A 16,347-nucleotide genomic window follows, 5' to 3' on the forward strand; every position below is an offset into this window, starting at 1 on the left:
ACTTGGTGAACTCTCGTCTAAGAATACGTCATTTTCGCAATAAAACTCGGATATATCTCTCGCTATCCATTTTCTGATGCTTAGAAAGTCTGCTTTGACTTGACTCCACAAACTTCTTCTGTGTATGTGTTTTTAAATATATAAAAATAAAAATTTATTATATAAAAATATGATCCATAATAAAAAAAGTGATGAAAACCCGTGAAAAGCGTGTTTGTTCAAGTCGTATTTCGATATTTATATTGTTGCATTTTTTTTCCATGCGTCTGATTGACGATCAATTTTTGCGTAAATGTTTGTAAATGAGTGATAGTACGAAAATGAATATCAAAATTAATGAAAATCAAGAGAGCGCAATAATAATATAATATATCTCGAAAACCATTAATTCTTATTTATCAATTCTCTCTATTTTAATATATCATATATTTTTATATAAGTGAGTGTAAAAATAACTTGTTTTTTCATGCTATATAAGAGAAAAAAAATATATGTATATAAAATTGCAAAAGTTGTAGAAGTTATAATATCGTGTATATTGTAACTAAACGAATGATACTGCTGTCGAAAGAAGCAGTGACATATGAATGCCTGGTTAAATTATTAGAAGAGCTGGAAGAAGATGAAATGGAAAATATGTTGTATTTTGCTAATATCTTACTGTTAGACAAATTTTTCTTTTATGAGAAAGTAAAAGAGGCGAGAAAGAACCAATATACATGAGTAATGAAATAATTCCTAGTATATAAAAAGAATCATCTTTTTATAAAAAAAATTTAATTTTGTATACATTAAAAATCCTTTTCGTTTTAAATAACAAAAGCCGATTAGTGTCTTTTAAAATATATTATTATGGCGAATATTATTTTTTAACAATTGCTGTAGCTGTTTGAATTATAAATTATAATTAAGACACGAGAAATAAATTTATGATTAATTTTTTTCTTTATTCCTGTTTCCACCGCGTGCGTCGCTTCCCGCAACAGAATTTTCTGCTTCATCGAGTGCTGAGAGTGTTGAAGGTAAATGTGCAGAATAGTCCGTCCGGTAGAAACCGATAAAGCGAGGCGTAATACGGGATTAATGCGAATCGAATGTGATTCCTGATTAATAATTTCAAGGCGACATGCCCGGCATGGCATAATTGGATTCGCGATTGTCGCGCGATCATCGCAGTTATAAAATTCTCGTAAAAATATCGATGAGAGACAAATGTTAAGCTTTAAATGAACGAGCATTTCGAATTAAAAGCAATGAGAATTGAAATATAAGATATAAAAATGAAATATTAAATATAATGTACAAAATGTACACACACATAACATACATGTACGTATGATTTTATGGGGATTATATATATATATATAATCTCCATAAAATCATACGTAAAAAATATATTATTAAAGTTTAAATATATTATTAAAAAACATTTTTGATTGTGTATATATATATATGTATATACATACAATCAAAAATGTTTTTTAATAATATATTTAAACTTTAATAATATATTTTTCAAAATAATATAAACAGAAAGAAATACACCTAGATAACTGAAATTATGAGTGAACATTTTGTTCACTCTGGAATGGTTACAGTTAATGACCGACTCATATCAAAGGAAAAGTGCAGCTTCGTTAGCCTCATAAATTATCCAAATAATATTATTAGAAATATAATAGTTATTTAAGAGATAATATCCATTTGCAGTAAATTTTGTTTACGCTAAAGTATTATGTCGAAATAAAATGTTATTGCTGAAGATAACGACGAAAGAAATGTAACATTTCAACATTAAAAGGCTATATACATGACATTTTAAAGAATTTCTATAAATATCAGTAAAATATTATAAAAATAATAGGAGATTGTAATTATGACAGTTTAAATTGTAATATTTTATGTACGTATATACAGTATGCATTCAATTTTTTATAACAACAGATAAAAAAATTTATGTTATATTTTTCTGTCTAACAATATATAATATAATGTTATATACATGTATAAAATATTTTTGAACTTTAAATGTCTATGGAAATAATTACAGACAGCAGAGTTGGATTTATCTTTAAAAAGGTGGATTTACTTCAAAAGGATGATGGTTTAAACATGGCGTACGATGACGTGGTAGAAAATTCAAGAAATTTAAATATTAAGGATTATATCTATAGTCATGAGTCATGACGTAAATTCTCTGGAATAGTTTGTCCCAATCTCGGATTCATTCATTTATTATATAAGATTATCGCGTCACCCTGACATTTGAAATGACAGAATTAGAATTTTCTCTAGAGATTATACATGTATACATATATATGTATATAAGCTAAGGAAAAAATACGATATTTATTTATTTATATAATATTCGCTTATTGTCAATGTAAAATTTGTTTCGCATAACATCTCATATTATAGACTATTGTGTAAATTTTATTTGGATAATTCTTTAAATATAATTTATTATTAAATTTATTAAATCTATTATTAAATATGAGTTACACGTATTATACTAAATATAAAAATTTTATAAATTATATGATAATTAAAAGATATATAAATATAATTTTATATATTGTATAATATAATCTTAAATTTTAAAATCATTATTCCAGTTTAAAAAATCTCTAACTTACTAACAATAAGTCGAATAGGATATGTCTCTATGGTTATAATAAAACTAGCTGATCGATAATCTGAGCGTAAAAGTAACGGAAAACTGTCGTAGAAAGAGAGAGAGAGAGAGAGAGCAATTTCGTACAAGCTTTAAATGTCATTCCGCGCACACATTCGTTCTCGATTGAAGATTTAAGAAGTGCAACATCTATTCCCGTCGCGTCTTACGGTGGGATAAGAGAAGCCATCTTCTTGTACAACACCTCATCATTCGCGCGAATAATATCGGGCTCTTCCCGAGTCGGGTCAATCATACAGTTTAAATTCCGCGGCCGTCGTATATCGATCTACTCCAGCCTGATACGAGATTATACGTAAGACGACGTTCGACGTCGTGTCGAGGCTAATGGAGGTAAGACATTTTCGGTGGAATACCTCGGGTAAAGTGGTCGATTACCGCTCCGCCGTGTTTCCTGCTTCGGATCCGCTCGTACCCTCGGATGCGGCCTGACAATAAATAGATCGAGGTCGGAGCTGTGATAGACTTTAAGTACTAATCTCATCAAGGCGACGACGACGGCCAATCGCTAATGCAACCAGGCGGATATTACTCCGTGCACGGACGAGATCTTTATTTTCATTGTCGCGAATAGATTGTGAAAAATCGCGAACGGCAATGACGGCAATCTTTCACCGACAGTTTATTGTCAGTTAATAATAATTGAAAAAAATGGTACGTCGAAAGAAATTTATTGAAATTTTTATCTTATCGTAAATTTAGTAATCTGAGGTAGAAATGAAAATCGAGATAACACTATTAGTAATACGGATTATTATTGCATGTACAATAATATAGCGTGTGTGTTATTGAAATCGACTATACAACGAAATATCAATATTTAAATTATTAAATTGACGAAAGCTTTTTCTATGTTTGAGAGAATACAGTCAATGTAAATCTGCGTTGATCAAACCATATAGAACAGTCGAGATTGGAATACGATTCATCTTTTCGATCAGCGAAATATTATTCCAAGCTGGTTTGCGAGTGTCTAAAGACAGCGAAAATAATTCCATCGATCTTCACCGTTAAAGCCTGGGGCATTTCTGAACTTATTTGAAAGCTTAACAAACGCTTAAAGTGGAAGAGGGTTAAGAAGCAATGACAATCTAACTCACTACTACGATCGGAACTTTGAAACTCAACCGCTGTTTCCGCCAAACAAAAGCGGATTACAACAAAGCGATCCGCCTGTGTTATATAATACTTTTCTATCTTTTTCTCTCTCTTGATTTTGCTCCATATAAAAGAAATTACAAAATATTTTATTTAAATTTATGACCAAAAAAATGCGTAAAAAATTTAATTATTCACATTGCATATTTTTAGCAGTATTATTATAATAGTGGCAATTATTTTTCTGCATTTATAATTGATAAGTACTTTTATAAAAAAAAAAAAAAAAAAACTAATAAAAGACTCTATATTAAAGAGAGAAATGTATAAGCATAAAGCACTGACTTATTTTCTTAATATTTTTTTTTATAAAGTTATTAATGAAAATTTATATATACAAAAATAATCTAATATTTTTCATTGGTAAATTTATGTTTATTCTATTAAAAACAGAGAGATAAAAAATAAAAAATAAAAAGTTTTTTATAAGTAAAATTATAAACAAAATTTATATTATTTTCTAAAATAGGATTGAATTTACTTACTGATTATACAGTAACATTGGCAAATATTGCTAGAAAATTTATACAAATATTTACTACAATAGATGAATCGATTGGCGTAAGTTGCCCCTGCGATTATGCAATTCTTCATACTACTAATATGTGAAACCTCTTACTCCGAAACACGCTTTGGTTCCATTCATCTCAATATTTCTTTTGCAATACTTAAATGATACAAGATAAAAAATATTTTGTACGGAAATTTATATATTATAAGATGCATTGTTAATATCGTTGAGTTAATCATGCGATAATTGCCGAATGTCAATAAATTTCGAATATCTGATGATTATTTTTATTAGACGTTTCAAATGACATGTTCTTTGTTTTCTTGCTGTTTGTAGTCGACAAACGTGGCTTTTTTGTCATTACTAGAGTTTTTGTCATGTATGCTCGAGATGAAGCTTTGTTGGTCTTTAAAGTAGGTTGTAACCCTTGCACACTATAGCAGAACTCGTGAAGTGGATGTGTCGGAGTGGATGAGACTGCAATATTCAGATGCTGTTAGGGGGGATTTTCTCGTCCGTGGCGAATACATAGCAGACTTTGAGCAGTCTTGGATCAACACGGTGCATTCAGTCGTAGTGTCAGGGCGAGGCCTGAGATTTTAATTCCGATTGTCTTTCTTGCAACGTAACCTTGTTCACATGTCTATCTCGTTCTTTTGAATATACTATGATGAATGTATTACGATGACAAAAAATTATATTTATAGTTATTGAGTATAATAAAATAAAATTGATAAAGTCCGAATAGATTAGAGTTGAAAAGATTTTATATTTGGATGAATTTTATTACATGAAATAGTGAATTAAAATGTAAATTATATATAATATCAATGAAAGCGTAATATGTTAAAGATAAATGTAATGTACGAACCTCTCACTGTTAAATATAGCGCTCGTATATCAAATATATAATACGAAACAACGAACATTCGAGTGAGTAAAAAGTTGAGAGAATTTTTATAATAAATATTACACTCTCTCTTCGCCGCTGATTCATTCTCCAGTTATTGATACTGTCAAAAAGATAATTATTTCCACCGTTTTCACCGCTAGTATAACGAATAGCAGAAGAGATAACAATAACAAGACTACAGTAATATATTTTTCAGATGGCAACGTACATTTATTTCTCCTAGATTTGAGACGCTAGCTTCTAAAACAGATGTGCAGTGTCGTTCTCAATAACTTGAATATATACAGTGCAAATACATTGTTGATCTTATGCATGCTCTGTGTCTTTTAATAAGCATTTTTTATTGTCATATATTATTAATAAAATTCTACTGTTGAACTCGGAGAGAGAGTAGTTTAGATTAAGAAGTATGAAGGATGCGTGAGATTGACATTAAAACAAAAGATAAAATATTTAAGCAATTGAAAATTGCATCATCGAGATGCAACATTATTTCTCATAGAAACTTGCACGTAATAAAAATATTATGTAATTTTAATGAATAGAAAAAGAGAGCCGTACGAATTAATAAATATCTAAAAATGTAGCTGTGCCACCGAGTATATATCCGAGTATGGCGAACATTTCGGAGATATATTGCCTCTGCGGAGCAAAAAGTCCGCCAAAAGGCACCATTACGTATGCGTTTTAAACTGTTAACGCGGATTTAAGATCGGCGATAAATTTGCATCCGAATGCAGAAACGACGACGAGATGCGTCCCAGCGTGTTGTGTGCGAAAAGATCGTAAAAAGAGTATTCGTGGATTTATGCTTCCGCGACGATCTTGCCGGAAAAATTCAGAGCCTGTATTGAATCTTTTGCGCGAGTCGAGAGATGCGTATATTTCATAAAAGTTATAAATCCTTATTAAGAGCAGGTTAGCCGCGCATTGGTTAAATAATAACTTTGAGAGAAATTACCGCGAATACATTACATGCATTCCCATCGGATACGACGGATACGTATTTCGCTTTAGCAACGAGCCGTAATTTACTGGCGTTTTCACTAATAAATATCGTTAATACGTACACGCTGTATATTTCTCGTCAATCGCGCTACGTAAACAATGAAACTATAAAGACATTTTTGTTCACGCGACATGTAAACAATTATATAAATAATTTCAGTCATGTAATAATTGAAATTAACTATACACGTGTGGCAATAATATATATATATATATAGGTCACGTATATAGACAAGATATAGGAAAATCTGCACGTGATAATTTTTGCGATAATAAAATTCAATCGAATCAAGTTTCAAAGCAATAATTGCATTATCAATGTGTATATAATATAATACGTCTTATTATATCTTCTTATCAAATTAAAATTCAATTTATATAATTAACTTAAATTTTATAGTTATGAAGAATATTATGTAACACAGAATATTCTTGTCAATTAATTAAAGCTGTGATTGTGATCATGTCTAAGTGCTTTTGTTCAATATTGAAAATTCGTGTCGGATCATTCGCGACTATTAATCTTTCGCTTTCATTCGACTCATTGTGTCATTTATCACATCGTTCGACGAACTGCAGTGGTGACTCGTGACGTTTCGTGTTTCGGCGGACGCTCTACGATGAAGATTACGATGTTGCTGAGAATGGGGAAAGACAACAAAAAGAAGGGTGTTGCGCACGAGCGAACACGGCGCGTGCTGCACTCCTCACATCCGGGCGTGCAATATCGCAACATACGTCCACACAACTGTCGATGATAATAGGAGTCTGAATAATAGCTGTTTGCGCGAGGCTTCGCGCAGGAGAAGTTACAAGAGCGCAAGAGGTTAAAGAACGTGTCGTGAAAGGATGAAGGGCGAGAATCGGTGATGGGTGATTGCCTGCGTCTCTCTCTCTCTCTCTCTCTCTCTCTCTCTCTCTCTCTCTTGTATCGCATCGTCGCATTTGATTTTGATTTTCTTATACAAAATGTCCTAGAATCATCGGACGCAATCTCGATTACGGATGTTAAAAAACAAACTAACAATAAGAAAATAACAGGTTGTTTCAATGACAAGGTAACGAGATACTTATGGAAGTTTTTCAATATTGAAAATTATGAAGCTTTAAAGGATGTAATTTTATATAGATATAGGAATTTTAATTCTGTTGAAATGGATTTTACTTTAACAGAAATTTTAAGAGATATAATTTTTGAAATACTCCAAATTGAAAAGTATAATTTTGATGTCGGTATAAAATTAAATTTCTCTCTCTTTCTCTCTATTTTATTGGAAAATTATTCTTATCCAATAATCAATACGATTCTCACATTTCGCCTCGTATTATTCTAGATCAATAATTCTCACCCTTCTGTTATTGGTGTCATCCTAAATATATGTCTCACAGTATGCATCTTCTATCCAACTATTTCTCCGATTTCTCTATTAATTTAATATTATTAACCTAATTTTATTATAACAGTTTTTAAATAAATTATCTAAAAATAACTTTAACATTAGAAATAAACATATTTTAATTTTAGAATCTGTGAAAAAGTTCTACTGACAAAATTTTATAAAAGATTTATTAAAGCATTTTAATTAAACATTCTTATTCCAAATATTATTAATAAGTAATGTTCATATATCTAAAAAATATTATTACTTGATATAAATTTTTATCGAAACAATTATTCGCGCCAATTTGAAGATGCTTTTTAATTATTGTATATTACAATCAATTTTATACAAAAATAAAGGCAAGATTATAAAACCATGATTCCTACGTCACAGAATTTTCTGTGACGTAGGAATTAAATTAATAATAAACACGAAAATAGACACGAAATCCACGCATACCAGGTAAACCTGGCGTCCACCTCGAAGGAGATGTTCAGCACGAGATTACGACATTTAGGATGCCGGACGTTTGAGGTACGCCAAGATGAATTTTAGGTATGTACGAAATAGGGCCACGAATCACAATTGGTTTCGGTATCGTGATTGCTTATTCGCGACGAGAAGAGATCGAAACTTTAGTCGACGCTGTACCAAATAAAATTATCCATCCGCGTTTCGTGTATCTTCCGGTTCATTAACGAGCTTAGTCGGTCCACCACCTCAGTCTCTTATCGCAGCTTCACCGCTTCCGACAAGCTATGCAAATGGAACAGCCCGTCAGTTAAATCAAGAAAAAGAAAAGAAAAAAAGAAAAACAGAAAAAGGGAAGACAGTTACGCAAGACTGGTTAACTTTGAAATGTCGTTAAACACTAAAATTTCCTAAAGGTTCTCCTTCATCGATCTTCCTCTCGCGACCTTTTCCTGCGAAGTTTCGTGTGCCAACTCACGTATTACTAAGGAGATTGCTATATGTTGCCTATGTTTTATCACGAAGGCTCGTCTGCAATAATGATGGCAGCATACAATTTATTATCCATCATAATCTTTCGTAGGTTGGCAAGTTTTGTGATAATCAAACGTGTGTTTGAAAATAATTTTTAATTTTTAATTTTTAATTTTTATAATTTTTCATTTCAAGTAATAGCGCTCCAGGGAGTAAAACTAACGAAATATTGGAAGCACCTCCGCAACGTACAAATTGTTGGAATTCAATTGTGAGTAATATAACGAAAATTAATAATAAATAGCCACGAATAAGCATCTCGACCGTTGAATTACTAGGAAATCCCAAATAAATTCTTGAAAATACACGATTCATCGTACGCTTGCCTTGGCAAGCGCGAGACAACGCACAAGATTAACAAGAAAAATCGCGCGATAAAGAATCGAATTCGCGTTTTCGCCAGATTCCTACTCTCCTTCCGCGTGCGTATAACATGTTATAAGAAATCTGTCCCGGGGTCTCTCCCCTATCTGGCGAGTATCGTTCGCCAAGAATCCGTAGGTCATCGAATCCGAGAGGCAACCCCGTCGCGCCACCCCCTTAAGTCTCGACCACCCTGCTCGCCGCGTTATCTTCATTCTCGATCGTGAATGTTGGGGTGACGCGCGCGAGGGCAACTTTAACGGCACGCAGGCAACGTACACGACCGAAGCGTGACTGGTGCGCGCGCGCGCGCGCGCGCACCCTGCAACCCCTCGAGGGGGATGACGACGTTCCTCATGGCGGCAGCAGCGGCGGTGGAGTTCGTCTACGTCGAGGGGTGAGGAAGGGCGAGTCGAGTAGCGCGCGTATGAAAGGGGGAACGAAAGGGGATGTAGCGGAAGACGACAGAGAGAGAGAGAGAGAGGGAGAGAGAGAGAGAGAAGGGGACCATCGGTCGACCATCCGCGCCGATAGTGGGGACACGACGACGAAGAGGTGGTGGTAGGGAGTTCGCACGTCGACCGGAACGGCCCTACCAAGTTTTATCCAACGATCCGGGAGGCTCGTCGAGGTAGTGGCCCGCGCCCCACAGCCGCGACAGCTCGAAGCGCGCGCGCCGCGTTTCTCCGCGTCGAGTTGCGCCTCGCATCGGAGTTGCGCGCGAGGAAACGGTGAAGCAGACGAGAGAGAGAAAGAGAGAAGAGCGTGGTGGCGGTGGTGTAATACAGTATACTGTGAAAGCGACGACCGCGCGTATCCGAGAGTCTCTCCCGAGGGCGCCACCCCAGCGAAAGGGGTCGTCGTCGGCGTGACGTTCCGCGTTTCATCGCGAGATTCCGCGAGAGTGTGCGCTGTCCAAGTAGCCAAATAGCCGCGAGTAAAAGAGTGCTACGAATCTCCGCGTATGTCATTATTTTCGAGAATTAATCGTGCTGCTTTTTATTGTGTCTTCCGCGACGTCGATCATTATTCGGATCGCGTGGGTGGATGCTCCTTCGACCCCCGAGAAACAGACCTGCGGGTGTAAGTGCTCGGGTACAAGTGCGGAGACGGGAACCTGTCAACGGATTCGCGCAGCGCTATCCTAATTCCGGTATTCAATACCGGTTCCGGTGAACGCGGCGAAGCTGATGCCGACTCGAATTTCGCGCTTACTCGTCCATCCGGATATATAACTGCCTGTAGTCGCCCTGTCTGGCTAGAAGGCGAGCGGTTGTTTTTTTCTACCGGGCTGGTTTCAGGGGAAAGTTGATTGCACGTACACACGGGGAGTGTTGCAGGTGCGGAGAAACTCGGGGGTGGCGTACGCGAGGAGGGGTGTCCTCGCGCAACTCCCGCGCAACGTCCAAGCACCGAGTCCTGGGGAGGTGCCGTGCTTCTCCTGTGTGTGTGTGTGTGTGTGTACGGGACGCATTAGCACCTGGCCATCGATAGCGTACGTATCAACTTGTTCTCATCTGAATCTAGAGCGCGACGCGATGCCGCGTTACAGCCTCTCCTTAGGTTCTCTCCTACACCCCCAAACAGGTTATTGATTTTGCCCAAGTAAGGAGGTACAGATGTAGCCCCGTACGCCCTGCGGCCTGCGACCTGCTCTCTTTCACCCTTGTCCTCTCTTCTACGTGTCCTCCCTCTCTTCTCTCTCTCTCTCTCTCTCTCTCTCTCCTCCTCCCTCCCTTGTTATTCTTTTACATTCCATCTCCATCTTTGTCTGTCCATCTATCTTCGCATCCTCACCGCATGACTTGTCCTTGATCCTGCGTATCTCTGACAGGTGAACTTACGTGATCCTTCCTTACACGTACACATACACACCCTTCTTTTTGAAAATGCGCGTGACATCGTACGTCATAAACCGTTGCGCTGCGTCGAATGCATGTTCAAGTCGATTTTTGGTTTTAAACAGAAGGATTACGAGACGGCAGTGTAAATATTCACAGTGTGATGTCATCGAGATTCTCCCGAAAACACGCAGTGTGTCTTACGTGTGTCGCGAATTATACTCTTAAAGGATATTTACTGCTAGACCGCGTGTCAAAAGTTCACCGAAGATGCTGAAATCGAACATAGAAGATGAAATGAATTTACGTCGGCCGGATCTTGTGCGTCGACACGATAAACACGCTACGGCGTAATTGGAATTGATGTGATCGATAATGCGTTTGTGCTTGTCAAAATGCATCATGCATTATTCTATGACAAGATTTTTATAAAGCAATCTCTCCTTAATTTCAAAATTCGCAAGAAATTATTCATTTAAATGTATCTTAAGATTTATTTCAGCTGAAATCTCGAGCAAAGCGACGTTATAATAATCATACATACATATTAAGATTAAAGATTATCACAAAATGTTATACCATGCTTCGAGACGGGTATGCCATCGATCACATCGATTGCGTGAATCTGTCGCATAAAGTTTTTTTTTTTTTTTTTTTTTTTTTTCCAAAAGCATTCCATTTTATTGTGTCGGCCGATGCGAGACCTTGTTGTGTATATCGACTAACATAAAACTCTTATATAGCTTTAAAATATATTTATATTTCCCCTAAAAATATAATCTACAACTATCAGTTATTAAAATAAATATTTATATTGTACATCGCGATATACACGTTTTCAAGAGAGAGCTCACACGATCCTCTTACGCGTAAACAAATATACCAGTAGCTATCAGTAGCAGATACCTACTATCTATATCAAATTTTTTCGTTTTTTTTTTTAATGTTGCGATAATGTTAGGTAATTACGTTACGTAATTTTTGTGTTCAGAAAAGTTATATGCTTGCGAATTCTGTATCATCATCCATAATGGCAATTACATGATTCTTATCCATCTTTTTTCGAGTAGCTCAAAAACTTTTGAAAGATTAGGTTTTAGAAGTTTTATATATATACATTTTTAGAAGAATGTCAAATCGATTTCTTATTACGAGCATGTCATTTAAAATGAGTGCCTTGGAAAATATCGTTGGACAATTCAAACTTCTGTTCACTTAAAATGTCATTTTCACAGCATTTAATATTTAAGTGTTAAGTAGACTGTTAAATTTAACAGCCATATTAGGAATACAAGAAAGAAAAAAAAACGTCGTATTCTGTTCTTAATTTTGCAATATATGTATACACAGAGAGAAAAATTTCTTTAAATTTAATAAAATTTATGCTTAAAGTAGTCGAATAAAGCTATTTATTTCAAGAAACTAATAAGATTATTGGATTTTTAAAATAACATGTATCATATAATATTGTTTAATTCAACGAAATAATACTTTATTCAGTCAATAAAAATAATGTTTCATATGACATAACGTTGTTTGAACAAAATAAATAAGTCCAAACAAATTATTCAAACAAATCGTTCTCTCTGTGTATAATTTCGTTATTTTAGAAATGAACAGAGATTTAAGTAGGAATAACATTATCATATTTGAGAAAACATATAAAAATAAGATATAAAATAACAATTCCAAGAGAATAATACATTATGCAAAATTCTTTCGCTTCTCGATATTCTCTCAGATTGTCAAGAGTTAGTATCATACCATCGTGTCAACGAACCTACGTGGCACATTGTCGGAGTAGCGTGACTAAAGTGTGCTTCAGACAACGGTTACGAGCAGATTCCAACTGACACCGGGGGATCGATCCGTCGGGGAACTTTTCACGGCAGACAGAACGACTGTGTGTGGTCTTTCGCGAAACCGGCGGACTTGTAGTAAATCAATAGCAACCACGTGAACCAGCGACGAGACGGTCGTTCTGTCACGCTCTGTCCGTGGAAGCGCGGCCTCCGTGAATTCGGCGAGCAAGCGGATCGATAATAATTCGGCTGAGGCCGCCTCCGCGAAGGATTTGACCCTTTGAACTCTCGACGGTTTCCCGGCCTAGCCATTGCTTCCTTATCCCGCAATATTTCTGTTAATACTACTGTTAGAGAACCTACATGACCTTTAATAACGTTATCGGAAAGCTTAGAGTAAGCGTAAGCTTAGAGAAAAACTTGTTTGCCTAACAACTGGTTTTTAATAGTTGGCATAAAAAGAGTTCCGGAAAATATCATTATCTATGTGTCATTAACGTGAATAATAATGTCTCTTTTGTACAAACTTTTCTAGAATGTTTTTGTAAAAGTTACTCAGATCATCATTTATCTCTCGCGTACGTTTTTAATTTTCAATATTAAATTTAAATCTCTATTAAAATCTACGCAAAGATAACTGAACAACATTTTATTATTATAATCTATCAAATATCTTAAATCTTCAAATCTTAATTCGATTTATGTGTATAGTACCATTCAATTTCTGATCTTTGATAATTTCATAAAAATCAATCCCTAACTATTTTTTCTATAGTTTATTGTTTATATATTACATAGAAAACTAATATTTCTTCAAAATATTTATATAACATTTCTCAATATATATAAAATATTCTAACTGTAAAAGTATTTGTAAAGATAATTTCAGTTCTTTAAATAACATGATATGCTTGGAAGCAGTAATAAGACAAGATTCGTGACAGGCAAACGCGTGATACAACATTTGATGATGTAATTGCTTTATGAATTAAGTAATGTTACTTAATTGCGCAAATTATCGAATAAATATATGATAACATCCATAACTTCTTACGTAAAATTTGCTAATTATTCATAAAGGAATTATTCAAAGACCTAACGTTAATTAAATACGTCCAACAGTTTTTAGAAATTTATATGTTTAATTTGACAGCTCACCATTTCTAATCACGTTTGCATTTTTCATTGAACGTAATTGTAGAACAATCATAAAATAACAATGAGTTGAGCATGTTTTTAGATGATTTCAGTTATTCACGCAGCAGACTTTTCTATTTCTCAACTGCATATGTAATATAAAAAGCATTTCTAAACGAATCTCTAAATGTACGGAATAAATAACAGTATATAAAAATACACACATTATTTACATGTAAATAAATGTAAACAGAATTCTGTCACCAAGAATTGCGTAAAAAAATTGACTTTAAATACTGAATAAACTTGAGATTTTATAACTAATGTGTCAAGCTATAAATACTCGTAATATTTCAAAAAAATAATCTAGAGTCATTTCGCGTTTCTCCGAGCTGGTCTTTACGACGAAGAGGCATCTCGATGGAAATAGCACATAGGCGTGTCTGACTTGCCGCGTCCGAGAGAAGTATCGCAGCTATTTCTGAAATTATTTGGCACGAGATACCTTAATAGCATGTTTAAAATGCTTCGTAACGTGGAAAAAAATTACTCGTAAACTTGCAGATTGTATTAAAAAAAAAAAAAAAAAAAAAAAAAATATCGTATACATTTTCGTGTTCATTTCGTTGTTGATCACGTTCGATGATTTCCGTGTTTGCAATATATTTTTTTTCTTTCTTTCTTTCTTTTTTTTTTTAATAAAAACGCAGTTAAATTGAAGATGGCGGAAACGTGCGGACGTTTTCGATATTACCTCGTAGAAGCGTTATTTCGTATCGCGCGCACGAGATGTTTGCTTTAATGACAGCATAGGTAAACGTGTAGTCGGCGCTTTCAAGTTAATCCTGAAATTGGAGTGATTCGTATAATTTCGTTGCTTTTGAATGCCTCGCAAAATAGGATTTATCTCTAAATCCCCGGCATGTGCCCAGCAGGAAAGCAGTAGAAGGGAGGGGGAGGGGAACGTAGAACGGTCAATAGTCTCGAGGTATAGCATCGCGGCCGCAGTAACTATATTCCTGAACGCGCAATTTAATTGCTTTCGTGGCATCGCATCACGAGGCTTCATGTTCATGTCCTTCTCTATTTCTCGTTTTGATGAAAATCTGACCGTCGAACGAAAGCGACAATAATCTATAGGGAGATACAGCGACGGTGATGACTGTCGGCTGATGACTGTACGGGGGCGATCTATCAGAGCGTCGGGTTAATTGCTTTCGTCCCATCGAATCAACGGTCCTGTTTTTCATCTCGTGTGTGCAGATCGTTCGTTAAACGGCTTTATCAATGTAGCCCAAATATCTCAGCAAAAATGTCAATAATATCGAGCTAAAATGCGATGTCACCGCGATCACTACAGTGTCTAGAAAATAAAGGTAGATTTCTCTCGTCGGATAATAAAAAAGGAAGGACAAAATGAAGAAAAAAAAAAAAATTATGTTATATATAGAAATTTTTTCGCGTGAATAATAGAATCGAAATAAATACGGAATGTTTGAAAGTGTCGATGTAACAAAGAATGCAAGAACGCAAGAATACGAACAGACAATACAATTCTATTAAATAATTAATCTCAAGCAAATAAATTGTTAACACGATACTTAATGCCGTAATGTTTAACAAAATGCTGTAATTATCCTCAAATGTTCATGAAAAAAATTGAACCTTGAATTTATTAGAGTAATTGAAAACAACGGTTCATAATTGAATGGTGAATGAATATTGTGTTACCTTGATTTGTAAACATCTAGCACGTTAATCCCAGAAATGAGCACCATAATACCTAAATACGAAACCATACTATTACTTAAAATGCTTGGAATATCACGTTTTAATCCGCAATCTATTCGCCTAATAAAGCGCAATATATATTGCGAAACTATCAATATTCCCTCGAAAAGCTCAATTGTGTGCGACTGTTGTACTGTAGAACACGTCCGTATGCGCCATATCATCAGTCATACGATGTAAAACTAGCAGGTGTGGCAATACGAAGATGTCCGTTTGTTCAATTAATGGCGGCTCTTCAATCAAAACTCTGACCCAAATGCGAATATCCAATATAGTCTCGCCTGGTGTAACGTATTTTCTCGTTAATACCAGCGTAAAGTAGGATTAGCGTATAGTTAAGTGAATTATGAAGTTTTGCAATTTATCTTGTATGATTAAATGACATAATTAAAATTTGTGAATAAATTAAACGATAATAATAATAATAAATTTGTAACGAAATTTTGATAATTATACATACATTCTTTCTTTCAATACAATTAAATTTTTCCATTATTTTATCGTCGTTATTTAAGTATTTTCCACGGTTGTTAATTTCGTTAATAATTATTATTAATGTTGTTTCATTTATCGATATGTACCCCAACTTTATATATGTTTTATGAAATACGTCATTGCTTGTATTTGGGACAGGTCCAGATTTATCGCGCCTCTATTACGCACATTATTGCTTTTGATTTTCTTACGTCAAAATATATCGACTATGTGCCAAGTGTATTAAAATTAAACATGCTTGGCACA

The 16,347-nt window shown here is 34.7% G+C and overlaps 1 protein-coding gene and 1 long non-coding RNA gene across 8 annotated transcripts in view; one reads left to right on the plus strand and one right to left on the minus strand.

Moving 5' to 3' along the window:
• LOC140673262 (uncharacterized) overlaps nucleotides 1-16,347 on the minus strand; it is a 115,952-nt gene that overhangs the window by 6,328 nt on the left and 93,277 nt on the right. The window lies entirely within an intron of this gene.
• The window catches only part of LOC140673240 (neural-cadherin), a 192,860-nt gene continuing 186,174 nt past the window's right edge, over nucleotides 9,662-16,347 (plus strand). For all 7 annotated transcript variants that reach the window (XM_072906041.1, XM_072906040.1, XM_072906046.1 and 4 more), the window contains exon 1: nucleotides 9,662-10,530. The gene's annotated coding sequence lies outside the window, so the exon portion shown is untranslated. The remainder of the gene's footprint in view (nucleotides 10,531-16,347) is intronic.

This window comes from Anoplolepis gracilipes, chromosome 14, assembly GCF_047496725.1.
Source record: "Anoplolepis gracilipes chromosome 14, ASM4749672v1, whole genome shotgun sequence".
Lineage (NCBI taxonomy): Eukaryota > Metazoa > Arthropoda > Insecta > Hymenoptera > Formicidae > Anoplolepis > Anoplolepis gracilipes.